Raw genomic sequence first — 27,078 nt, forward strand, 5'->3', positions numbered from 1 at the left:
GAGAGGCAGGAGGAGAAGGGAAATCTCTCCACATCCATTGCAGCGACAGGTGGCTTTGTTTCGCTGTATTTCATGTTTTTCATAAAGTAACTGGGATCAGTCCCTTCCCCACAGCCTCACACCTCCCAAATGAATAAATAAAAACATTTGGCATATAGGACATTATGGCTGGAAATTTAGCAAGAGGAGAGTCAGGACAATTGTTATCCTTTTGCTTTGCCTCTGTGCGCATCCGGTACCACCACCACCACAGTACCCAGTCTGCTACATTCAAACGCATAAATTCAACATCACGTTTCCCCCTTTTCTCTTCTTAATGTATTTATTTCTCCTCTGGGAAGTGACTTACTTTAAAAATTGCTTTATGATTAAAAAAAAAGGCAGCAATCAACTTTTCAAAATGTCAGCTTTAATTTGATTTCTGCTTCCCTCCTCCCAGCTCCTCGGGCGCTCACAGGAAGCCCCCCATGCCTCCGTTTCACACCTTGCCACAGCTGCAGCCCTGTGGAGGGCAGCTCCAAAACCTTGGTGTTTCTGGTGGAGACAAGGCACTCCCCAAAGCCCTCGCCACGGAGCTCGGCTTTGCACATGGGACATGCAGGCACAACCTAAGGGCTCTGGTTCACAAACCTACCCCATCTCACGAGGGTTTAACCTGCAAGGCTGAGGGGACATAACCGTGCGACGATGCAGCAAACTCCAGACCCGGTCACCGGACCTGCCAAAAGGCAAGGTGCCATCCCTTGCTTGGTTATGCTCCGTCAGCCATCCCGGGAACGTCGTGACGTTAGGGAGGGTGACCCGGTCCGGTTGCATGCACAGCAACGAAATGAGTTACCTTCCCGTCGATTTCAAAAGGCTTTAGGTCAGGTCTTTATTTCCCTTCGCCATACAAAATTCAGAGCGTTTACGACGATGTTATCAGCGCGGCACAGCCAGTAAAGGAAGACTCTCAGCATAGACCTAATACTCCGTTAACAACCCAATGAACGGGGAGGAGAAAAACCTCTGAATTATGCTGGCTGGCATAAGCTGTGATGTCATTTCCACACAAAGGCTAGTGAGAAAAAAAAAATAATAAAAAAAAAAAAAATCTTTTTTTCACATCCAAGATACAGAGATATGTAAATTGCTTGGCCTCCATTTCAAACAAACAGTGTGAGATAACCCAAAAAAAACTTAATAACGCTTTCAGCCTCCAATCCGGCGCTTCAGAGGGCTCGAAGCCTTCGACAGGCTGAGATGGCTGGGAGAGCAGCGAGCCAAACCACTTGTACAGGCACGCAACCCCCGCGCCGTCCCACCCGGCGGTGCCAGAAGAGTCTGGTTCTCACTCTTCAGCAAGACGTTTTTTGGTTGGGGTTTTTTTTTTTTATTATTATTTTATTTTGGAGGAAGTAATTTTAAACAAACTATCAAAAAAAAAATAATCTTGTTGTAAAGGATTTTTGGTACGATTATGGCTGAAATTAACAATTCTCTAAAGACAGATTGAAGAAGCCAAGCAAAACAGGTGGAGATCAGAGAGAAAGAGCATCTAAGAATAATAAAAGATGCCCAGCTAAATCAACAAAACAATAAACTGAGAAGAAACCACCAAAAGAAAAGTATGAACTATAAAAAAAATAAACTTACTGAATTTGGGTAACTCAGAAAAGGCCGCAGAATAATTTTACCATTTTTAAAAAATATTAACCTTTTTTATATATATAAAAGCCCCACTTTTTCCCCAAATAAGTAACACCTTAACACAAACCTTGCCTTAAGTGCTATGCATACCTATTATGCCAGTAAATAATTTTAGAAGTTGAGAACATTTATGAGAAAATTCAACCTGGAGGGTAATTTTCCTGAAGTTTCTGCTTGGCAAATGAAAATAGTGTTTTCAACAGATGAATATCCTTCCCTGTAATTGTTATTCTGTTACCATCATGTAAATTGGTGTTTTACACAAATGCAGCTTGAAACCTACCTAATGAAAAAAAAAAACCACCCACAACCCCAAAAATCAAACCAACCTGCACAGGACAAGGCAGAACAGCACTAGTAACATGTAAGCACAGGTTCCTAAATAATAATAAAAAAAAAAAAGCTGTTGCATAATTTATTCACTTTCCTACTAGTTTCACAGATTAAGATAGCAGCACCATGAGATAACTAAAAAGATTTCTTTCGCCTTCAGCTCAGTAATTTACAAGTGCTCAGGTTTCACTGGGTTTGGTTGTTGTTCAATGGGACAATAGTGTGGAAATAACGTTTACCTGCATTCCCAGTCTACAAAAGCTCGCTCACTGCAGCTCAGTAACAGGCACATGCCCACCGAGCGCCATAGAGAAAGATTTACAGTAAGTGGTGACTAATCTTTACAGCGTATACTGTATGTGTATCACTGAGTCAGCTTGAAAGTTCGTTCATTCACTCCAACACCGCTTCTTCCATTCTCCTCCTCTCTGAGCTGCGGGCAGATCTGAAATCTGCCTTCCCTTCATTCAAGGAGAGGTTCTTATTGCCTTAATAGGCAATAGGTGCAGGTACCACAAAAAAAAAAAACAACTTACTGCTGTTGTACAGGATTGACCTAAAAAATACTGACTTGCCTACCCAGAAGCATAAAAACAAACAAACAGACCCCCAAAAAAAATAAAAGGTGTCGTATTTTCTTTCAGCAAGAAACTTGTATGTAGGCAAGGAAAGAGCCCTGCAGGAAGGGACACTCTAGGGGGGTATAAATTAACCCCGCCACTGGAAAAACTTCCCAGTTCCAGCATTTGGCAATCTGAATCATACAAAGCCTGCGTGAAACACCCAGTTTAAGTGATCTGGTTTACTGGTAACAAAAGCAGCAGCACAGCACAACACAGGCACACGCTACAGACAGCTGGAATAGCCACATATGACTTTGCATTTGCTGAAGCCTAAAATAAGATGCCCCGCTCTTTTGTTCTCTTTTTTCGTTTCTTGCAATTTACATAATTAGCAGGACGGATTTTCCCGAAATAACCTGAAAGTAAAAGTTCTACCTGAAAAAAAAAAAAAAAAAAAAAAGGCAAAAAAGCTGTTTATGCTAAGGACGGAGTGGGGCTTAAACGTATGGATTTTCTGCACGTAACTGAAGCCTATCATCCCCTTTGTAATTAAGATTCTTCAACTAGAAGAATACAATTATTACCGAGTAAAATAATTACAGCAAAGAGCTGCGTTCCTGCACAGACCCAAGCTCGCACCTTCTTTCAAACAGTCGCACAGGTAGTTCAACTGACTACAGTATGAGCAGGCGTTGCTACAGAGCACTAAAAATTGAAAAAAATTTGGCCCAATACTGAGCACACTTAATCCAACAGAAGCCTTTCCATCAACCAGCTTTACGTAGTCATCTGCGTGCCACCGCCACAATGTCCGTGCTGCAACCTTATTAGTTTTGGACGATCGCCTACTGGCTGAGAGCTAGTCTTTAAAACCAGATGAGGCCATGTTATTTTAATGAACCCCTACTTTAACTTACGATCAAGTAGTTAGCCTAGGGATCCTACGCTGACAGACTTCCAGCATGAAAACTATCGCTCCTTTCATGAATTATCGTAATTCTGTGGTGTTAGTCTGTCATTTATACGTGTGCATTCAACATCCTGATTAAAATTTCTTCTGAAAGTTGGAAATCATTGAAATAGAAGTCTGCGAGGACCTTACTTTATCATCCCTGCTTATGTTAAGCAGTACCTTACTATGCAGACAGCCACATTTGGCTTAACTTACGTTCTTTTCATTAACAAAACAGCACTCAATGTCTTTTTTTCTGCGCACCTCCCTTTTCAGGCATATTATTTCTTTAAATCTAAAGCTGTTTTTAACTTCAAAGACTTAATTTTTTACTACAAGCAAAATGAAGGGTAAAATTCATCCTCTGCAATGCATCTTTGGTTTTCAAGCATATAAATGGCAAAGCCTTTTTTCGTTTTACCTGCAAGGCATATTCTCTTATTCATGATTTTGCATTATAATAGCAGCAACTTTAGAAAAGTATTAAAGTTCATTACGAACCAGCTTTCAAAATTTCATAGTCCTAAAAAAAAAAAAAACACTTCTCCTCACTTCAGAAAAATTTTGCTTCTCATTTTCTACTTTTTATCAAACACATGCAGGCAGCAGCAATACTTTTTCATCATGATCCATGCAGCTCAGATACCAATTTACTGATCTCTGACAGCATAAAACGAGCTTATCCGATGAAAAAATATAGAGAATTACTGTTCATCACCACCACTGAGAAGCCTCTTCCAGGCTTGGAAAAACACAGCATCCATGGAAAAAAGAGGGAGAAGCTGCCTGCCCGTGCTTCTGCAAACATTTTGGCTTAGAAGAATTACTGCAACCTTAAATGGAGATATGTCCCTACCATAGTCAGAAATATGGGTTTAACGTAGTTATGAATATGAATCTCGCTTTTCCAGACATAAATTGCCTGCTAATTTAGAAACCTCCCTCCGCTCCCCCGGCTCTGTACCCGATGCTTTGCCATGCAGGCTTACTGAAACACATGGGGATGGTTCGCAGGGCATTCCTGCGGATGGGGACTAAAAAGTAATTACTGCTTCACCGCTTGTGTTCAGAGACAACCCTCTAATGAAGCAGATACCTGGTTCCTACCACCTGCCTTATCTTGGCGTGATCAGGAGGGTGAAAGTCCCCCCTGGACAGGGGCAAGAATGCCATTTCTGACACTCAAATGCCGACAGAAAAGACTGCATCCTACCCCGCTTGGCATGCTACCGCTCGCAGCAGCTGTATTGCCAAAGAAAGTTAGAACTTCAAACAGCTTTACTCAATCCTTTTATATAAAGTATCCTGGTTCAGCATCTCACCACTAAAGCATGTCAATCTCTGCGATGGTTTTCTGCCCTATTTTTGCCAGGAACTCATTAGGATATCACTGCAAGTACTTGTTTATTATCATTGCTGTGATGCTGAATTCACGTTTTTACACTGATCAATAAAAACTAAATCAACACACTACACACCCAGCCCACACATGAAGAAAATTCATTTAACAAGAAGATCAAAGTTGTCTACCTTCTACTGCTGTAAAATCACAACCAGCCTGTTGGTTTTTGCCAGTTATCTTTGAAGAATGATTGGAAATGAACAAAAATAATCCTGGAAGCGCGTACTGAAATTGCAGATACAAAACAGAGATAGGAGGACACATGCAAATAACCACGTGGGAGACCTTCGCTTGAATTCGAATCGCATGGCAGGCCAAAGATACAGCTGGGGTATCAACGCTCCTGCAAAGCTGCGCCGTTCAACGTAGCTTGCTTCTGCTTGATCAGAATACATAGGGGTTCCTTTGCAACGCTGAATAGAAGCTTTTGAAAAGCAACCAAAAAAAAAAAAAACCCCAAAAGTGAGCCAGTGAGTTAGCAAATGAACTGCTTCCACCCGTTTTCCCCCCAATATATATGGGGCACGAAGCAGCAGCAAAACTGCTTGCGCTCAATGCTAAGCCACACGTGACACGAAGTTGCGGTTCAGGTGACTCCAGCCTCCTGCCCTCAAGCAGAGGCAGCTCTGGCCACGGCCACAGAGCCCTCGGGTATTTTAAAGTCCCACTGCCACCTTGGAGCCATTGCCAAGGGGATGCTTTCTGCCCCCAGAGAGTGTTCAACACGCAGCCCCCTCTCCCCGCTGGAAGTGGCACGTAGGCAGCGCAAAGACCACCACCTCTCTGCAAGGTAAGCCCACCTTTGATGCTCAGGACGAAACAAAAGAGGCAGGCCAAAAAAGAAGCCATTGGGAAGATATTTATGGAACTCTAAGTCAATGTCCTAAATATTTCAGGGCTTTGGCATCCCACATTTTAGAATCATAGAATCGTCAGGGTTGGAAGGGACCTTAAAGATCATGTAGTTCCAATCCCTCTGCCACGGGCAGGGACATCTCCACATTTTGGGGAAAAGAAAGCTCAGTTTAGCTATGTAGGGTCTTCTAAGTACTCATACTTGTGGCAGATGTGAACCACTTAAAGACTGGCCAGCATCCACTTTTTATTTAATTTTATTTAATACACTGCTATTGTTGCTAACAATGCAAATCTCCATGTCATAAAAAGAGCAAATAACTAGCAAATTTGCTTATGAAATAACAATGACACTATTTACCAGTCAGGGTTGGGGTTTTGTGTTTGGTTTTGGTTTTTTTTCTGGTACAAACAGGATCTTCCACCAGGACATCTTCTCCACCAGCAGGAAGAGAGGCAGCGCTGCCAGCAGCAGTCCTGCTCCGACACCCAGCACCTACAGGTTCCGGCCAAAGAAGCCCCATTTACCTGCTCCTTCTTCACGCACCGCTACGCTACCCAAAGGAGTAAATCATCTTTGGTCTCTGATCAAAAGGAGTATCAATAGCATCATATCCTATGGCTCCAAACTTTCACAAATTTATAGTGCAGCACTTGCTAATCTGCAGGATTTAAAAATTGTATTCTGAGTTAAAGTACATGGGATCTCTTTGAAGGAAAAAAAAAATACTACAACATATGAATAACATTCTTCGTAACATATTTCCTGCTCACCAATAAATTGTATTCAATTTTTGCATGCAGAGCGGAGCGCTATTTCAACTTATGCAAAGCTCTAAGAGCATTCATTTCACTAGGACGCACTTAGATCATACTCTTGCAAGAGTACCCGTATGCATTTGTGCCACAGGACAGCAGGGTCTACCCTACTGACCAGCCCAAAACTACATGCCAGGATTGTAGTGTGTGTTCTGTTATGAAAATTAAAGAAGTAACTATTTAGGTCAAGTGTAAAATTAAGGAGAAAAAAAAAAAAAAAAAAGAAAGGAAAAAAGCCTTACTAATATAGCTGTAATTGGCATAATCCTCCGAGTGTAAATAGAGATCCTTCCAGGAAAAGGCATTTCTAGTTCTGATTTGGCATGTGAAACATGACAATACTGGGAAAAACACTTTTCTGCTACTACAACTGGAACTCAGATGGGACTCTTACCCACACAGAAGTGTTGCAAAACCCCTCAGTCCCCTAATATGCACTATTTTACCAGCAGAATTTTTAGTTTAAAGGGGAGAATATATCTAAGGTCATTTCTAAACATACCAACATAAGCTATTTGTTTTCTTCTTTTGAATATAAAAACTAGAACACAGACTTCCCTCCTATCCTCCCTCACATCCCCCCCCCAAACATACATACACTAAAAATATATAAATAAAGGAAATGAAACTTCCCCATCAATGAAAATGGGGGGGAGTGGAGAACAAAGACAAAAATGGGTCTGTACAGCATCTTTTATGGCCAACTAAGAGTCAAATGACTTTTTTTTTTTTTTAAAAGGCAGAGAACGTCAGCCATTATCAAATTTTAAACTTAATAGCCACTTGCTTCACAGGGTTGGGTACTTTTTTTTCCACAGTCCCACGCTGAAGTTTGATTTGGATTTGATATTCACTTAAAGAGAAAGTACCCGATATAAATTCTGCAGCTCAAATGGACCTTGTCCTTTAAGAGCCCTGGTAAACCTCATTCTAGCCAGTGTGAACAAAAACCTCTCACCCTCAGGGATCTTTTAAAAAAAAAAGAGCTGCTGATAATTAAACATTTAACTTACACCTGTTTTGCTGGGGCAACCCTTCCCCAATCCATATTTTTGCAGTCTTTACACTCCAGGGTTAGCTGGAGGTTTTAGTACCTCATTCTGTGCTTTTCCTTATTATTGAGCATGAGATTTTTGACAAATGAAAAAAAAAAAAAAAAAACAAACGAAAAAAGGACCATCTACAACAATCTTGCTTTGCTATAGAGGCAATGAAGTCTAAACATGAAGAGGAAAAAAAAAAAAAAGAAAAAAAGAGAGACAAAGCAAAACAAAACCTTGCAGCACTGCACTTCAAGGACATACCACAATGCAGGCTCTATCAAAAGTCTTACCATGAGCAGCTGATGAGGGGAGGGAGGGGAAAGACAGCAACCATTTTCTTGCTGAACTAAAAAGACAGGAGAAAATTTGTGATAAGGCCCTGGATGGCCGCTTTAGAAAGGTCGAATTGGTAGGGCAGGGGAACTCAAGCGCTTGTGGTCGCTGGAAAGAGACCTACACCAGCCCCGCTGACCGGCGGGTGGGAAGCTGAATATCAGCGATTCACCTGAAATTCTAACAAAGTTTGAACTGTAAATCAGATAAAGACAAACCAAAAAGAAAATTTAAAAAAAAAAAAAATCAACTACCTTTTGACTCTGCATCATATCAGTATTTTGGGTCTTTCCAGAGCAAATCATCAGTCAACTACGAAAACTTAGGTGGGCTGTTTGTGAGAAGCATTGCTCTTTGTTACAGAGTACGCCGAAACCACAAGACTCATTTCACTCAGAACCTCAAAATATACCCAACGCTACACAACTCCTCCAAAACCCTGCAACATCCCCACTCTAATATGGAGAGTTTAAACTTCTTAAAAAATTACTATTATAAGGTAATAGGGCATACATTAAAAGCATGCCCTGGGTTCCCCAAACGATTATCTTCTCAAGAAGAAAGTAACGTAAATGATGTATGTGCCTTCTAGTTTCTGCGGCGGCAGGTTGTAACCCGAGCACATTTTCCAGTTTTTCCCCCCACACCAATTAATGTCTTTTTTCTTTCTGGTGCTGTTTCGAGCAGGGCCAGGTAAGCCCACACACACACCCCCCACCACCACCACCCAGTGACATGACCAAGCCAGAAAGAGAGAAAATAAACCGCTGTCAAAAATACTCTTCCTTCTGCCCACAGAAACCAATATCCAACAAGAACCAGAGTCGACACAACTCACCGCCCGCCCGCGTTACCTACTTTGTCCCCCCGGCCGGGCTGGACCGCGCGCTACCTAGAGACACGCGTGCAACGGCAGCAGCAAGGAGATGATGGTGCAAGAGCCCCTTCTCGGCATCTCCAGATCGAAGAGGACCCTCTCCCCCTGCCAAACTCTACAAGATAACTGGGCGCATAAACGCACGCTGCTCAACAGCAAATTCAATGGATCTCTCAAATCTGTTTGGTTTCAACCAAAGAGTTAAAGGACAAACCAAAACTGATAAAACTGTTGCTACCTTCCTTTGAACCACACTCAGACCTACCCTTTGAAGGAAGAGCCGCCTTTCTTAAAATATATTTGAGTGTGCTATTTTTGTCTTTATCTTAGAAGGCCTGATTTCCCCTCACAGCCATGCAATTGATTATAATAATAGGTTTCTCAGAGCCGGACAAGTTAAGAAGAGGCTTTGTAACTTCATATGTAGCAAAATGTATGGAATTTGCTGCCTTCGTGGTTTGTTTTTTGGGGTTTTTTTGTTTGGTTTTTTTTTAGTTTCAAATGCAGCCCCCTCACTCCTCGCCCTGCAAATACTCACAGGCATAGGAATTCGACTTTTCCAAGCCGCGTCATGGAATTTGGTGCGACCACTCGTGCCGCTCACCTTACCTAAATAATCAAGCATGTGGCAGCCAATAGGCAGAATTCACACATGTGCTTAGAGGATGCTTCTACCTACATCTTACAGGTGGAAAAGAGGCAAAAGGATCTGTTAATTTTAGGGACAGGACAAAAAAAACCATAATTCTGATCATAATTTTTCATTGGAAGCCATGCAGCCCCCCCAAAAAAAACGCAAGGGGAAGAAAAAAATCGTTTCCATATCAACAATTATTTCGTATCTATTAAACACTGCTTGCCTTTTTTTAAAAAGAATAACAAAACAAAACGTATTTCTAAGGAAGCTGAAATGAAACTTCCTTATCTTGCAAATTATTATGACACATCATAAGGAGACACAACCTTCCAGCACCAGAATCTCACAATGACGTTACAGATCCCAGGGCCCTCCTTTAATTTCCTAGTGTCCCGTTACAGAATTGGGAAAGGGAAAGAAAAGCCTTCTCAAACACTTTGACAAGTAAGTTTTTAAGCGACATACTCCCCACTTGATGAGAACAAATAAAAAAAGTAAAATAAGGTGAAAATATTCACAGCAAAATATTATCTTACTGCTTTAGGAGACCTACAGCACATTACAAGACCACTCTTCTTACACTTTCCTCATACCCCCTGCCAGGTGCCAAGTTACAAGCTCAATTAGGGAGTTCTGAGCTTAAAATCTAGGAATTCCTTTTTTCTACCTAGACTAGTTGAGTGCTACCCAAAAGCGAAACAAACCTGAAACAAGGACTCGCTTTAAGGTCTCAAATGCACACCGGCGTATTCTCAGAGACATGTGATCGGCAGTAAACACCAAGGTGGAGAAAATTAAATGGATAAGACACGGAGACTTTTTCAGTCTATCCAAATACAGCATGAGTCAACGTTAAGTAGAGAGGTTAGTCACGCTGTGGTTTATTTACACTCACGCTGGCCCATGCGGGAGCGATGCAGGCACTGGAGGCAGCATGCCCACCCAGCGACCCTCTGCCCCGTCCCTCTCCCCCAGGACGGGATGCCAGCAGCAGGACACGCATCCACAGCAGAGTGATTAAGCTCCGAGTGATTATCATTTCAGCGAGAGGCCGGTTCTCCACTCTTCCCTCACGCCACAACTTCCACAACGAAGCATGCTACCTGTATTTGAGCTCTTTTGGCTTTTCAAGATACGCTAGTCTGTATCTTGAAATACCGACGACGCTGCTCAGTTCCTCGTTGGAGTCCCCCCCTGCTTCAGAAACACAAGCTGCTTATCAATGGCTGCGGAACAGATCGCAAGAGCATTTATTTGCTCCACAACTTTTGAGTAGGGTACAATTTCAGCTTTTTTTTCCCCGAAGTCTATCAGACTATCGGTTATAGAAGAAAAATGCACACAACACGTTCTCTTCATATGAAAAATCACTTCTCTAAATTCTAAATAAATACATATGTGTGTTTGAAGCAAAGACGCACAGCTTAACTTCCATGCAGCACACGCAGGCATGGAGCACTGATGAAGCAACACTTCTGTCGTTAAAATATGTGCCTTGGACAAGCCTTAGGAAAAAAGGTAATGTACCAACCAGGGCACATCACGCCCCGTCACTCCAGTGGGTAACAAAGTGAAAAGGGTTATTTCTACATAGACGCGTCTTATTAAGGAAATGGCTCCATTCTGATCCAATTTAACATCCAAGACAGGACCAGGAGGTAGATAAACGATGCTGGCAAACAGCTGCATATCCCACACGCAGGAACGGTTCACGCATAAAACCGACATTATAGGGACGGGTCACTTCATGGTGCCACTGCAGCCCGAGCAGGGTCAGGGGACAGGTCCCGGGGGGTTCCACGGGCAGGACAGGTACAGGCAGCAGGGTGGCCCCCCCGAGCATCCCTGCTGGCCAGGCCCGAGCTTGCCAGGTAAACTCTCCCCTCTTCCCACACTTACAGCAAAATTATAGCTGTCAAAAGACATAAAACTTCACCCCCAGTGATTACCTGCTTAAAACATTAATCATGCAGTTAAGCACTTTGCGGCGTTTTCCATAAATAGTTTAGTTATGGGTCATCATATTTATTTTGCTGCTGCCGTGTTAGCCTGAAAAAAATCTCTGAGCTTCACCAGTAACCACCCGAGCCACGACCAGTGCTGATGCGCCGGGACAGCAGGCACGGGTCAGATTTTACCGGGGGAAGGCATCAACCCCGCTAAGTTTCCATCTCGAAGAGTCAATCCCGCCTCGTTTGACTGGCGGACGTGAAAACCCGCTGTGTAAAGCCCTCAGAAGGATGAGTAGGCAATATCCATTTATTAACTGGTTAACTGCCAATTAATTTTACTTGCAAATCACCTCTCTGGTATTTAAACATCTGGCTAAGAGTTGCTGGTCGTTACACACACACACACACACCACCACCCCCCGACCTCCCCAAAATATCTTGACGGGCCGGAAAAACGAAGTGCCTCTGCGCCCCCGGCAGCGCCCAGCACGGGAAAGAAAAAGGGGGGGGGGAAAAAAAAAAAAAAAAAAATCCACATTTCTCCAAAATAACTTCGCACCCAGCGGTGCCGCCCGGCGGCGGGGGAGGGCGCCCAGCCCCGCACCGCCTCGCCACTAACACCGACCGGCACCCAGGCGCTGCCCACCGGTGGTGGTCGGTGGGAGTCACGCGTGGACCGGCCACCCGTGTCCGGCGCCGTGCCGGGCACCCGCCGCTCGCACAACTTCCGCGGCCGGCCCAGACGAGCCGCCCTTCCCCGGCACGACGCGACGCAGCGCAGCGCCCGGGACCCGGCAGCGGCGCCTCGGCGGGGCGCCCCGGCACCGGCCCGCCGCGCCCCCCCTCCCCCCCCCCGGCTGCCCGGCCCGGGCAGGTACGGGGCAGCGCCCCGCTCCCGCCGGCGGGGAGCGGCGATGGGTGAGGAGGAGGAGGCAGCGGCAGCGGGCAGGGCCTCGCCTACTCGGCGCTGCGGACCGAAAGTGAACTGCAAACTTTTTTCTTTTTTTTTTTTTTTTTCCTCCCCCCCTCCTTTTTTTTTTTTTTCTTTTTTTTTCTCCCCTCTCCTCCTTCCAGCGCTGCCCCCCGCTCCTGCAAAACCGAAACTTGCGAAGCCTTCGCCTACCTGGCGTGGAGTCTGCAACAAGTGCAAGGCGCGGGGGGGGGGGAAGGGGGGAGGGGGGCGCCGGGCGCGGCTGATGTCGGTGTCGGCGAGGAGGGCGCGATCGCGATATTAATTAATTACAGCGCTGCCCGGGCTGGGCTCTACTTCACTTACAGTACGGCGCTCATCCTGTAAACAAATATCGCTCCGCCAGGAAACATACTCCCCCCCCCCCCCTCCCCAACACTTCACCCCCCCCGGTCCGGCCCCGCCGCCGGGCACCCACCCCGCCGCCGGCACATGGAGCGGGGCGGGGGCCCGCCGCGCCGCGCCGCGCGCGCACACACACACACCCCCCCCCCCCCGGCTCCACGCCGGGGGGAGGCTCCGGGCATCGGCACTTACCTCCGGCACGGCCTCCCCCCCTCTCCCGCCGCGCTGCCGTGATGCAAAAAAAAAAAAAAAAAAAAAAAAAAAGAAAAAAAATTCCCGGTGTCAGCAAATCGCTGTCAAATTTTTTTTCTTGCAGAAGAGAGAGGGAACCGGAGCCGGGGGGGAGGTGAGGGGGGGGAAGCAGAAGCAGAAGGGGGAGGAGGCTGCGGGAGGCGGCGGGATCCCTCCGCCGCGATGGGTCTGGCCCTGGGTAGCGAAGCAGGAAGTAAGGTGTCGGCGGCGCCGCGGCCGCCCGGCCCCGCGGCGGGGCGAGGGGCGCCCGCCGCCCCCCCGGGGAGGGGAAGCCCGCCGCCGCCGCCGGCCGTACGCCGCCCGGCCCGCCGCCCGCTCCGCCGCCGCGCCGCGGGTCTCGCCGGCAGCCCCTCCTCTCAGGGCGGCGAGCGCAGCGCAGGTGTCGGGGCCACCGGCGGCGACCTGTCAGCGGCTCCCGGCCGGGTCGGCGGGAGGCGGGCGAGGGGATGCCGCGGGCTCCCGCCGCCGCCGCCGCCGCCGCTGCATGCCGCAGGGCGCTGGGGCCGGGGCCGGCTCCCGCTCCCGCCCGGGCGGCGGCGGCGGCGCCGGGGGGCGGGGGGGGTGGGGGGGGGGGTGACAGCGGCGCCGCGGGATCCCGCCTGAGGGGGGAGGAGGAGGAAGAGGAGGAGGGGGGGGTTCCCTCATGGCGCCGTGGGGGTGTCGTGAGGGACCAGTGGAGATCGGGGCTGGGGGAGGCCCGGCCGGCAGCCCCCGCCGCCCCCAGCCCCGGGACCCGGGGCTGGGGGCGGCGGGGGCTGCCGGCCGGGCCTCCCCCAGCCCCGGGGGTGTCGGTGGGGGAAAGATCGGTGGGGTAAAAGGCGGTCTTTCACCGAGCGGGGGGGGGGGGGGGGGGGGGGGGCTGTCTCGGGCTCCAGGGTGGCTCCTTGCGCTTGGGGTTAATTTGGAAGTTAATTCTCTCGATACCAGAGCGCCTTGTAGGAACTTGCTCCTGTGGTCACTGATCTTTGCCACTGGTTGTCTAAAATGATCTTTTTTTATATGTATATATATATTTTTTCTTTTTAATTCTACAGAAATGCTTCGGCGAAAATACCTCCAGCCTCCCATGAGCTCGGAACTGGCATTAGATTGCAGCAAAATGTTGCCTTGCAGGGAAGGATTTTGCATCTTGGGGAGAGATAGGTGATTTTTTTACAGCTTGTGCAGTGCTCCGTTTAAAGCTCGTGGACAATGACAGCCAAGTTACTGTAAGAAACCGTTACTGGGAAGAGAGAAACTGGAAGGGGGGTTGTTATAGGGCCTACTTCTGCCTTCAGAAGGGGGAAAAAAACCCCAAAATACAACAGACAAAACTCTCAAGGGTTATAACTGGAACAGAAAAAGATCTTTGGTGTTAGCGTTTGTGATTCGGCCTTACATTATAATGGTTACCAGCAGCCTCATTTTCTTTTTATGGTCATCCTGGCTTCCTGGTTGCATGACACTTCCATTGGGCCACCGTTTTTAATAATTTAACCTTTTATGAGATTGTTTTGATTTACAGTGTAGATTAGAGCAAGAGTGAAAAAGTATGATATCACCCATTGGCTATTAAACTCCTTTGTACTGTACGCAAAGGCCTCAGTTGTTTAAAATGTTGAGAGAAAGGTTCTTTTTTTTTTTCCCAGCCAGCTAGTCATTTTCTAATTTTATTTTTACTTAAGTGAAAAATACCATTCAGATATTGTAACTTCTCCGTGCTGAGCTACGCAAAATCTATGCTGAGTTTTGGATTCAATGGCTGGCTTGTTTGCTTGCTGGAGTCCTAAGTCATATAAACTATGTTGAAAATAGAATTAAAACCACAACTCAACACGTGCCTTGCCTCTGTTTGTTTTTTGTGTCTAGTCTGAAACCCAGAATAGCCCATATTACTTGTGATTTCCAAAATGACCTTTGAAAATAAGCAATGGAATTTAACACAGTCTTTCTAGGTTTGTCTCAGCATCTGGACTTGTCCAGCTAATCGATACAAACAAATCTATATTGAATCAGCTAGGTGTTACTTGATTTACCCGAAACACACAGGTTTGTGCTACAACTCTCAAAATAGAAGCAAATGTCTAATTTAAATTTGAACAAAGAATCGTTATCGAGCAGCCTTCTGACATACTATAAACTCGACCCGTCTTACTCTACCATAACAAATTCAGCTACGCAAAGCTCTTCTGAATGAAGTAAACTAGTTTATTAGCTTTGGACAACATTTCAAGAAAAATGGGGGGGGTGGCTATAGCCGGACTGTGTTCTTTGTACTTGTCCTGCAATTTATGAATTGGTCTGCATCAAAAGCACAAAGCCTTAATTCATGTTCGCAGTTTTCCTGATCCTTCTTCTAAGCTTCAAGGATTTGAGTGTCAAGCTTCCTGGTTTGAAATAATGAATCGTATTACTATTTACAGTATTCAACCTCAAAATAATTTATTGGGCTTGTTGTGATGTTGTTTAATGACATTTTGGCAGAGAGAACTGGCCCTTTGGTGAGTGCTGGGAGCCCTGAAGCTGGGCTGAGATCCTGGCCGGTCGGGCCACCTGCTTGCTGCTGTCAGGAGAGGGAGACCTTGCTCTCTTTTCCCTGCCCACTGGCTTGCCCCTGCCGAGCTGGTTTAGCTCACCAAGCCAGAAGACTATTCCTTCTCTGTCTGTGTTGATTTCCTGCCATTTTGGTGAGCTCCCTGGGAGGTCAGCTGGGTGCCAGGGCAGCCCAAGGGGAGCTGTGAGGATGGAGGTGGGACTTGCAGCAGCATCAAGCTGGCAGGGTGGCTCAGCTGCCTCCCGAAACCTCCCACCGCTTATGAACAACAGAAAAGCAGTAAATGGCTTATGGTAACTGCCGTCGCTCTGTCAGATTTTAGTTAGAGATTATTGAATTTTGATTTTTTCTAAGTGGGGCTGTTTTAGAAATGAAAGAATTACCAAAGTTTAGAAGTGACAGAGGTCTCTGATCCTCCTCCTGGTTCATTCCTTTCTGACACAGGATTGGTGTGTCGTTATCTTCCCAAACACCTTAGTTTTTGTTAGGAGGCTTTGCGTCGAATTTGTGGGCTTTCCAAGACAATGCTGAAGAAAACATAGCATGACTGTGGTAGAAGGCAATGTACCTTCGTTCAATAAACCCCTTAAGACTCCTTAATGAGTCACATTTATGCAAGCATCTTACTGGTCAAAAGAACAGCATCCAAAATCCAGAGGTCCACCTTGTTACTTAATTTTGGATTTGTGTTTCCAGACTGAATTTTGAATTGTGGATGTTATCTTAAAAAAAATAATGATCAGACCTTAATTATAAAGTTGGTTCGACAAAAGCAATGACAGGCTTAGTTTTGTTTTACTATGGAGCTTTTGAGCCATATAGTGTACTGATACAGGATTTAAGATTAAAAGCGAGTTTGTTCTCAGAATCTGACAGCCAATGTCATGTGGACTGTAGTGTTTGTAATTGAGATTATAATCTGCTTAGATAAAGTTTATTTCCCAGAAAATAAGAGAATTTGGAGGTTTCAAGAAATGGCGAATATGCCCCCTGCTACGAGTTGTTCCGGTGTAATTCCTGATCAGCTCACGGTTAAATGGTTGAATTTGATTTTTCGTTTCAATTTGTGAGCTTTTCAGAATGACATCGCTGGTTCTTTCCCTGCTAAATTAGTTTGGTATCATCTGAATCCCTTGGATTTAGTCAGTCATTTGCTTTTGCCTCTTTGCTGTTAGATAAATAAGAAACACTGGGGCCCTACAGGAGTGACACTAGTAGGGTAAGAGTAGTTTCAAAAGCTGAATGTGTGTTTTCTGTGATCCTGTTCCCTGTGCACTGCAAGGGAGGTAGCCACAGCATCCCAGATACCTGAACACCAGAAAAATAAAGGACAGTTGGTGATGGGCTTGCTCAGCGACCAGCAAGTATATCATTCCAGGTATCCCTGTGCTCGGGAAACTCTATACCCCCGCTTTGTTTGAAGGTAATGCTTGCAACCCTTCTCTCTCCTTGGTGCTCCTTCCCTTTGTGGATGTTTAAGTATGGTGTTTCTCCCTCATACCACCTCTCCCCAGGAAGCTCAGGACATTGAGAGCTTCCAGGGTAAAACAGCTTGTGATCTTTGGCATCACTTCTTACCACATCTATTGGAAGTTAGGAAAAATGGCCAAGGTTGAAATGGAGATGGATAATTTTTTAGTAGAATTCGGCCCCTGGTTACTGCAAACTACTGTGTATTTCCCTTTGGCTGCTTCTGCCATCCAGGTGAGGAGCAGGCCTGTGTTGGGCAAGCATCATCCCACCCTTGCTGGTCTGAGTTGCCTCTTGCCCAGTGAAGCGTCCGCTCGGATCCCAGATGTGAGGTGAAGTCACAGATTTCACCAGCAGCCTAAGCTGATCTCAGACCACGGCCACCACCATTTGAAAACTAATACTGGAAGTAAGACTTTTTATTTTTTTATTCTTCGCTTTCAGCCAGATCGGTTTCCTGATTGCACAGCATAAGGGATGGTGCAGAAAATGTGCCGAGGAGAGAAGAGTATGAAAGCCTGCTGCTGTCACTCAGACTGCTGGTGAAAGCCCTGCCCGCCGGGTCTCTTTCCACAAAGGCTAAACCCAAAGTGAATTGCGATGGCGAAGGTCCCACTGTCCCCTCTGCAAGTCACTGCCTCCAGCTGTTTTTTTGCCTGCTGTTTGCACCCACCGCTGACGCTCACCGCTTCCCCGGTCAGCCAGATCACCTCCCACCGCTGGCAGAAACTCTGATTTTTCCCCTGAATTGCTCCACCAAGTCAGCCAGGTGAGCAGCAGAAAAGGAGGCAGGGTTGTGTGCCCAAAAGCAGGATTTGCAACCGCACCAGTTTAAATTGCCTTTAATTGTCACGAAGCCACAACTGCTATCTCCTCTAGCAGATAAGATGCTCTTTAAGAAGGTCGGTCCAGGCAGCGGACCCAAAAAAAAAAAAGGAACAGTGAACTTTTCTGGCTGTTTGCACTGCAGTCAGCTCTGAAAGTCCACAAGCACTAGTTTTCTCTCAGCTTGAACCTCAGGAACTTTTTAACAAAGCTTAGAGCCACATGTCTACGAGTGGGTGGCCAAGCTGCCCCTCCGGCACAGCCTGCAGGAGCTGCTGAGCCCCTGGGACTCCGGTCTGACACTGATGGAGCCGGGGTGCTGCTGGATGGGGACACCTGGCAGCTCTCGGCAGGACCCGGCCTTGACCTTCCCGCATCTCCCTGCAGTTGGGCACGCAGGAGATACGATGCTGCTTCGCAGGGATGCTCTGAAACAAACTGAAGCCTGTAAAGTGTTTAGGAATGTTTTGGTAAAGAAGTTACAGACAGGCAAGTCAGAAATAGTGATGAGACTGAGATATTTTTCAATTACACTATTGCTGTTTTCCAACTGTGTGCAAGCCCTGGAGAGGAACATGAGCTAGAGACTTTGGGATTTTTAAAGGAGACATTCCTGCTTCGTTTGGTTTGTGTCAGTTCCCGTTTGTCTTGGAAGAGGCGCTTATGCTATCATGCTGTCAGGAATAATCTGTGGGCATGTTACATGTGCACGCAAGAGATACAGTGACATGGACCATCTTGCGGGACCATGTCCTAGTGTGCAGCGCTCCCGTTTGTGTGGCTTTTTCACATGCTGGAGAAGAGGAAATGTTTTATTTTATAAAATACACTGACAAATCTATTTATAAATTTACAAACGTGTATTATATATACACATTGTATAAACTATATTACATGTGTTTGTAAATTCTGAATGCATAAACATATAAAACTCATATATCTTTATAAAACTAACGTAAGTGAAAATCTCCTCTTTTTATTTTATGAGTAATTTCCAGTTTTTATGTTGGTGGTGTGGTTTGAGCTATTCTAAACTTTAAAACCACTCACTCTGTTACAGCTTTTTGTATAGGTAGATCTGAGAGGGGTTTACAATCAGGCGCCAATAATACTGTTCCCATTTTACAGACAGGTAAACTAGGAAACAGAGATGGTCCAACATCATCCAGGAAAGTAGCTGCAGAGGTGAAGTATGAAGCCAAATCTCCTAAGTCTTTCCCCTCTGTTATGTCTTAAAGACATATTTTCAAGTAAGTCTTGAAAGCCCAACTCAAAATGTTTGGAGCTTTGAGTGACATGGAAGAATTACAAAGTTTTATCCTCCTGGCTTTGTGTGCACTCCTGGTGGTAACTGCTGAAAACCGATGTATGAAGAAACATACCTTCTTCTAAATGTCCTTCTGTTGTACTACTCGAGAGAAATACACAGTCCCTTTTGCAGACAAAGATTCAACTCAGTTACAGTATTCAATGGAAGCTGCCTTTACAGAGACACCGTCAACCTGAAATCCAGTAAATATAGTGACAGTAAATACAGATTTAAGGTAGTGTCTCCTACAGCTTCTGTTGAGTGCCCCCACCAATCTTTGCGAATTGTTTTTGCTTGGCTTTAAAAATCTGTTATGTCGTAAAACTGACATATAGAAAAAGAGGCTTTAGGACAGCTTGTTACGCAGAGCTGTACTAATTTCTAAGGTTTGTTGAATGAGATAAATCATTCTTTTGAGTACAGGAAGGAAAAATGAAGCTGATTGCAAAAATTTTCTAAAGATAAAAGGGAAACAGTTATGGAAAAGATGTGTGATGAGAGTAGAAAGAAGCCTGTCATCTTTACTCCAAGTTGCAGTTAATCTAAATTGTTTTCTGTAACAGAAGTATAATATCTAAATACAGATATGATTAAGTCAGTCTGGTTCCCCACAATGTGCAACACATCCAAGTCCACACTGACAACTGAGATCAAGATTAAAGTTTCCCAGTGTATGTGGTGAATTTCAGTGCAATGGCAGCAGTGTTATTTTTTCAGGATTTTTTTCCGTCAGGAGTGCATACGATATTAGCAATATCACTCTGCATATTGTGTGAAAAGAGTTCAGGCACCTGTCTCTGATAGAACCATCCCAGTCATCATATCACCTTTCTTTAGCAGTTTCTCAGTTTTCTCTTCCATATTCCTCATCACAGAAACAAATGATTTTGCTGATTTTACGCAGAGTTTCATGTACTCTGTGTGTAGGGTTTGTTGAAGGAGTTTGAAAGAAAACAACCATCCACATCTTCTGTTCTGAACTTTCCCATTCAGAACTGTAACCTGAATTTTCATACAAGTCTGCTATCGTCATATATACCGGTCACTTCTAGGTCTCCCTGCGTCTTACTTGTTTCTTACATATGTGACGGTGGGCAGATACGCATTTAAACTGTAAGGATACAGCTGTCATGATTTAAAAAATACTATTAACTAACATGGCTAGACTCATTTTGTATATCCAATATATATACAATATATTTTGTTTATAGTGATGTAAGGCACTTTACATCATCAAATTCAAATAAGCTGTAACATATTTTTATAGTGATGGAAATGCACTTACAGTAGAGGACAAGCACATTTACATTTCTGTGTCAGTGTTTTTGTTTGGTGGCCCCAAAACACTTGAGGAGGTGAGAGCTGCACTGAAAAACAGAAAGAAGAAAATGCGGTGGGGTTACTGTATGGCTGCAGTGAGACAGGGAACTGCAAGGGACCCCTATAGAGCAGGTTAACAAAATTAATAGTAGAGGAAAACGAATTTGCTCTATAGCTGTGGCAGTTTTGCCAGCAGTAGCTGAAGGGCAGCAGATGATGAGTAAATCCAGGGATATGTAAATACATAGAGTCTTACCGTATGCTTTCTGGTGGACAAATTTCGCTTCTAGAGAAGAAGAAACTACCTCCATCCCATTCAAATCACTCTCCAAGCAAATATGGAAGTTGGGAAATTAAACAGAGGGTCCCCAAAATAACCTCTGTGTGGTGCTCCACACACAGGCTTAGGTTTGTGAGACTAAAAGTCTTAGACTTCTTGGTCTGTTCTGTTGAGAAGAGACCTAATGGTGCAATTGGGAATGAGATTCGTTTTCAGAGGAGAAAAAAAAAAGACTCTCTTCTGGGTCACTGAATTGTGGAATTTTCCTTTAAAAGTCTCCAAAGTTTTCTTCTAGCCATGTGTAGTACGAACTTTTCCTCCTGTACCTGAGAGTTCCCTGGGAACCCACCAGTGATGACTGGATAACCCTAGGGACTGGAAGGTTCATCTCTTAGTCTGAGGTACCCACAGCTTGCTAGAAAAGCTTGAAGAAATATGGGGAGTCACATGTAGGGAGGGAAAAGAGGTTTCTCAAATCGACATTTTCTTTAGTTGATGTGTTGGTCTGCAGAATCCATTTCGCTTCATTCAGAAATTCTAACAGTGACAAGGCATGCATTTGTGTTTCTCTGGGTATATATTTTACGGAGTCTATGTCATCTTATCGTGCAACCATCTCCTCTAAACCCCCTCGGGAGGACAGGTACAGCTCCATGGCTTTCTGGTTTGAGTCCCACACCAGCTGACTAATCTAGCAGCTAGTGCTAGCTGAAGATTGAGACACTGATAATTCCTCTGCGCCCCAGAGAGCGGCAGAGGAGCTAATTATACATTGATTGTATATCAGTTGAGGAAATCCCCAGATGGGGAGTTGTGGGTGTATTTCACTTTCTTTGCACTACTTGAGTGATGTGCTGGGAACAAAGGAGGACAAAAAAATAAATTCAGCCCTAATTATTCATACTGAACCTGTGTCCGCCTTAAAATATGCTCACCCCAGGGAGCGAACCCACGCTTGAGTGAGGCTTCTTCCAGACTTGTTTCACGGCTGGACCATTAGAGGCCATTCTCGCCAAAGCGTCGGCTGAAAACCTCTTGAGTCTGTGTTTAAGCACCAGTCCTGAGTGGAGGTCCTTCCCTAGCAGTGTGCCAGTGTTTTTCCCTTCCTATTACAAGGCTATCTGAAGATCTTGGACCTGTTCCACACTTAAACTCCAAGCATCTTTGTTGTCTATCTGACCTTGCAATACGATAGGCTGGAAACTTTTACTGTCTGGCTTTTTGTAAGGCTTGTTTCACAATCTGGGTAATGTAGATTTCTCTGCTTCCCATTTCCACTTCTGTAATGTTTATTATATTCAATTGTATGTCTGGTTTGGTGTTCATTTCTGCAGCTCCTGCCTACATTTCATGCAATTCTTCATCTTATCTGCAATTGCTATCTGCACTCTCAATCAGCTCATCTCTTTTTATTAGTAATAGATCCAGTCGGTTCATATGCTTGCATACGCTCTAGGATGGAAATGTCTTGCCTTGCCAGCAGACAGAGATTTTAAGGTTGTGATAACCTATATGCTTGTCTGAGGGATGTGAAAATAATGTTATGAATGTTGTTTACGAAAAATGGGTTTTCCACAGCTTTGGTAGTTTTCACATACTGCAGTTGACTGTCCTCAGAGAAGTGGCAAGTAGAACTGACAGCGTTGCAAGCCCATAGTTCACATCTGATCATAACTAATTGAACATGAAAATCCTCAGCATTTTCCCTTGGTTACCTCTGTGCAGATACCACTGTGAGGACAGTTTTCTTTAAATTATCCTACACTTCCTTTGCTCCATTTTTACCTCTGATTATACCTTGTTTCCCTTTCCTAATTTTTTCTCCTACTGACCTTGCATAAACATTCTTCGTAAGGAAATCAGTGAGATATTTGTAGTTAATTTTTTATGTCTTAGATTTTGTGCCCAGGACATAATGATCCAGCTACATCTCAACTTGTGTGCTGTAACCCCGGCTTTCCACTTCTCTCTACAGCCAACAAAGCAAGTTTACTTTCTGATAACTTGAAGTACCTTCTTTTATCCTTAACTCTCTACAGATTCTTCCCTCCTTCTTCCGTGTTCCTTCAAGTCTCTCTGCTTTCAAGGATCCTCTGCCTAGGATTGTGCCTGTCTCCTCCTGTGCCATTTTCTGCTCCAAGACGGAAGGTGACAGGTGGCCGCTTCTGTCCCCCTCCCATTCCTGAGCATCGCAGTAGGAAGAGGCCAGCTTGCCTAAAAGAGGCCCTTGGCTGTGCTTGTAACCAGTTTTTGAGTGAGTGTTTTGAAAACTAGTTAGGCAGTTTTCCCAGTGTAGACAGGCTCATAGAAGGACCATTAATTACTCAGCACAGGCTTAACCGTGGCCAGAAAAAGGGGGCTTTTGTGCGATTGTCAAACCCTCGCCATTATTTGTACATGTTGGTTTTGTATTTAATAGGATTACATGACTTCTTTGCTCTATATGCCAAAATGGATGGTTCCTTTCAGTAATAAAACAAAGCCAATAACCTGAAAGGAACCACAGCTCAAAAGCACAAACTTGACCTCTGATTGACCTTGACATTTACAGACTAAAAGGAACTTTTCTTTGAACAGACAGAAGAAGTCAGGGAGCCAGCAAGAACCAGGAGAAAATGGTTTTGTTGCTTTCTGATTACATTGTTTAAACCAACATACTACATGGTTTACAATACTTCATTACAATGTATTAGGGCCTGGAGGTGATTTAATGTCTGTTTATAACTGAGACTAATCTTGAAATAAACAAATGAATGTTTGGAAAATGGATGAAGCTGTTCTGCTGGAGACAGCGTTAAATGCATCTCTGAAAAGTAAATCATGACTGTACGGCACTTAAATGCTTTTTATTTCTACCTTCAGTTGTATTTCAGTAGTTTTATCTAACAAAATTAATCATGGTGCAGTAAAAAAATTTCTAATTGGTTAGGACCGTCTAGCAGCCATACATTCTATAACAAATTGACAATTTAAAAACTGTTTAGCCCTTTAAAATCAGGGGAAAAGATAAACTAGAAAACACTGTAGCATTGCACTAGGCACCATGGTGATCTAAATTAAATCTGTTACAACCCGTTCTAATTTAAAATTGCTCCGTTGTGCGAATGAAGGGGAAAAGAAGAAGAGTTAGTTCACTTGTTCAAAGCATTTTCATATTCCCAGACAAATCTTTAATCCGCCCTGCCTTTGCCTGTGGGCTGTACATTCCCATTTCTTCTGTGCATCCCCCGCCTAACTGCACATAAATGTGGCTTCAGCCAGAGCCAAGAACTCTTCCTCCGGCAGTTCGGTATCAGTTCTTGCCTCCATCAGCGGAGAACAAGCGATGTCATTGAGCGGCACCATCAATTGCAGTGTCCAGTTGTTCGTGACACCCAGAAGCTCCTCTGCGGTGCTGTAGAAAGGGGCCTTGCTAGAGGAGGTTGCTCCAGTTTCTTCTGCCAAAGGATGACTGCAGTTGCGCTCATCCGGCCGTCCATCTCTGCGGGCAACTCCTTGGCCACTCCTGCTTCTCTCTGTCCCTCTCCTGCTTCTCCTACCAGCCAAGGCCCTATCCATGGCCCCCAAGCATTTCACAGCACATTTCTCGTCTTCTAACACCTGACTCATTCCAAAAATGTCTTGAATTTTCCTAAGTACCAGTCACTAAGCAGTTAAAGCCTGATTTCAGTGAAAAAAAATCTGAAGTCGGATGGCTCCTCCAGTCCCACCGCCCACACCCTTCCGGTTGCAGACTGGAGCGAGTGGGAGCTGACGATGGCTTGGAGTGGAAGCAGCAGAGGACTTCTGCGCTGCCATGCCTGTGCAGCGTATTGCCACCTAGTGCTGCGAACATGGAAAAGCAAGATTTTTTTCCTTCTGCTCAACACCGAGACTGCTGCAGCCCTGCCACTAAAGTGGTCATGACTCAGAAGGTCCTCTTCTGTTGTAGCAGCACTTCTTAACCTACCTACTTCACCATATCCTACATGCTTTGTAACAGATTTAGGTCTCTTAACTTTGACGATGCACTTTCTTGCACTGCAGCTCATGATAAATACCACCACTGCTCTTTCTTAGTGCAGGGGTTTTAAAAGTCTGGTCCTATGGCAACATAGGATATACAGTTACACTTCATATGGGTGGCTACCTGTCTGTATACCCTCCTTCCCATGCAAACACGAGTGGCAGAAGTCTCAAGGATAATTAAGTTTGTTCAAGCTTGAAAAATGGTCAACCACATGAAAGAAAAGCCTGCTAAGGGGAATGTTGCAACACAAGCATCTGCATCAGTGAGTAAGTGAGGGGGAAGGGCGCTAGCTACAGCAAAAATTTGAAGTGGTGGTTGCACTTTCTAGGTGTCAAAGCTGACCACCCATGCCCCACAAACGTAGTCTTTCTTGGTACCAGCTCACAGACCTCTTTGTATTAACTGCTATGTCTAAATATACACCAGCAATGTTCTGAATTTACAGAGATCAGGCACATTTTTGCATGTGGGTTTTTTTTTTCCCTTTGCTCCCATGTTAATTTTTTCCCCCTGTACAACTCATTACTGACTATTATCTTAGCTCCCGTTAAATCTCTTTTAGAGGCTGGCATTTTAACTTACCAGCTTGAGCTCTAGACTGTTGACACGTTACACTGCAGAAAGCAGCGAAATTATCATGGACTGAGTTTGCACTGTATTTTTTTTCTAAGACACTGCGTGATGAGAATAAATCATGTTGTCACCCTGACATGATCCATTAATGAAGACGGCACACCCTCTTGCCCTGCCCTCTCACTGGATGTTAAGTGAGAACCCTTCCTCTGTCTTTTTTCTTCACTTCCACTATGGAAGAAGCTTTCTAATTCTGCACATCGGTTTGCTTAGCAATATTGCGGTTGCCTAATGCCATAAAAATCAGTTATGTAACTGCCTTTGCTAGACTTGCAGAGAGCATTCACCAGACAGGAAGATGGCCACACTATCTTTATGCTTTCCATTATGTCTCCTGTGTTCACTGTTATTATGCAATATGCTCTGCTTTCAGTATCTTTTTTTAATCATTTTTCTTGACATCATGTTTAGAATATTATGCACCTATAATCTAAGATCCTGCAAAGACAAAGCAGGGAAAAGAAAGAAGCTTATTCTGATTTATTGCTGAAAGGGTTGATATTATAGCACTAGTGCCTCCAAGGAACAAAGAATCGCCTACAGTTTGTCAGATAGTATTTTTAATACTCTAATTCTGAACCAAATTCCTAAAATAACCTGTGTTTGCAGATTACTGTGTGCTCTTTTGTTCTGAATAATGTCTTGCTTAGTGAACTATGTCTTATCAATCCACCAAGTACTGGGTGTCATTGTTCACCTCATTCACAATTCATCTTTTAATTAACATTATCACAGGCAAAATTCTATTTTGGTCAGCATAATTTTTCATTGGAATTGGCAGTACAGAAATAAAAGAATTACCGTCTGAATTTATCTGAAGACGATGTAAGAGACGGTGACTACAAACCTACCTCATCCGGCACTGAAGAGGAAGGGAAGGAAACCATGTAAATGGTAATGGCTTTAAAAATTATATTTGCAATGTAAAAATCACTACTTTGGTCATTCAGTATCTGCTAAGCAAACTGTTTTATCAAAATTACTGTTATTGAAAATATAAACCTGAATCCTACACTTAGACACATGCTTTATTTGGTAGAAAGGGTTGCTGACTTAGGGAAGATTAAAGAGATACAAATGTCTTTGCAAGGTGATGATCTTAGATACAGGCACATAATAGCAACTTTATGCAGCAAAATGCTGGTCATTTGATGTAATAGTTAAACTTTGAATTTAAGTTACAACTGCAGCATTGTTTTAGAGAGCAGGCAAGGAAATAAATGCTTTTCAAATATTTTTTAACTGTACCAGGAGATGAGCTTTTCACAAATAGAAACATTTCTGAATCCTTCTCACAAGACTTGCCTTTCATAATGACTACCAGAAAACTCCATTGATGTGGAGAAAATTAAAAAGCATTTTATTTTTCCCAGTCTATAAAGAAGACATCCATCCTTGCAGTCTAGATATGCAATATTTTTCTATTTACATTCAAATTAATACAATGCTATTAAATTGACTGCATTTAAGGTACAGTGAACACGCCAGCAAACCAGCCACTTAAAAATTCCCTGCAACATCCCTTTACCTTGTGATATCATCCATTCCTAGTCACCAATGCAACAGGCCTTGAAGATGATCACATTCAAGCAGTACTGAGCCAAGAGGGCAGTAAACAGGGCGCCTCTTTGGAGCATGCTCTACTGGAGGCCCTTTCAGAACAGCTAGACTTCAGCT

The 27,078-nt window shown here is 44.4% G+C and overlaps 1 protein-coding gene and 1 long non-coding RNA gene across 8 annotated transcripts in view; one reads left to right on the top strand and one right to left on the bottom strand.

Annotated features, from left to right (window-relative positions):
• TRERF1 (transcriptional regulating factor 1) overlaps window positions 1–13,043 on the bottom strand; it is a 102,202-nt gene extending 89,159 nt beyond the window's left edge. For 5 of the 7 annotated variants that reach the window (XM_063328547.1, XM_063328546.1, XM_063328545.1 and 2 more), the window contains exon 1: window positions 12,963–13,043. The gene's annotated coding sequence lies outside the window, so the exon portion shown is untranslated. Of the gene's footprint in view, window positions 1–12,578; window positions 12,597–12,731; window positions 12,918–12,962 lie in introns of those variants that run through there. The other 2 variants (XM_063328541.1, XM_063328542.1) reach the window with 2 other exon arrangements.
• Window positions 13,044–13,142: 99 nt separating this feature from the next.
• On the top strand, window positions 13,143–14,840 carry LOC134512798 (uncharacterized). Its single transcript, XR_010070245.1, has 2 exons — window positions 13,143–13,215; window positions 14,057–14,840. It is a non-coding gene; the product is annotated as an uncharacterized LOC134512798 (long non-coding RNA).
• The last annotated feature ends 12,238 nt before the right edge of the window (window positions 14,841–27,078 follow it).

This window comes from Chroicocephalus ridibundus, chromosome 3, assembly GCF_963924245.1.
Source record: "Chroicocephalus ridibundus chromosome 3, bChrRid1.1, whole genome shotgun sequence".
Classification (NCBI taxonomy): Eukaryota; Metazoa; Chordata; class Aves; order Charadriiformes; family Laridae; genus Chroicocephalus; species Chroicocephalus ridibundus.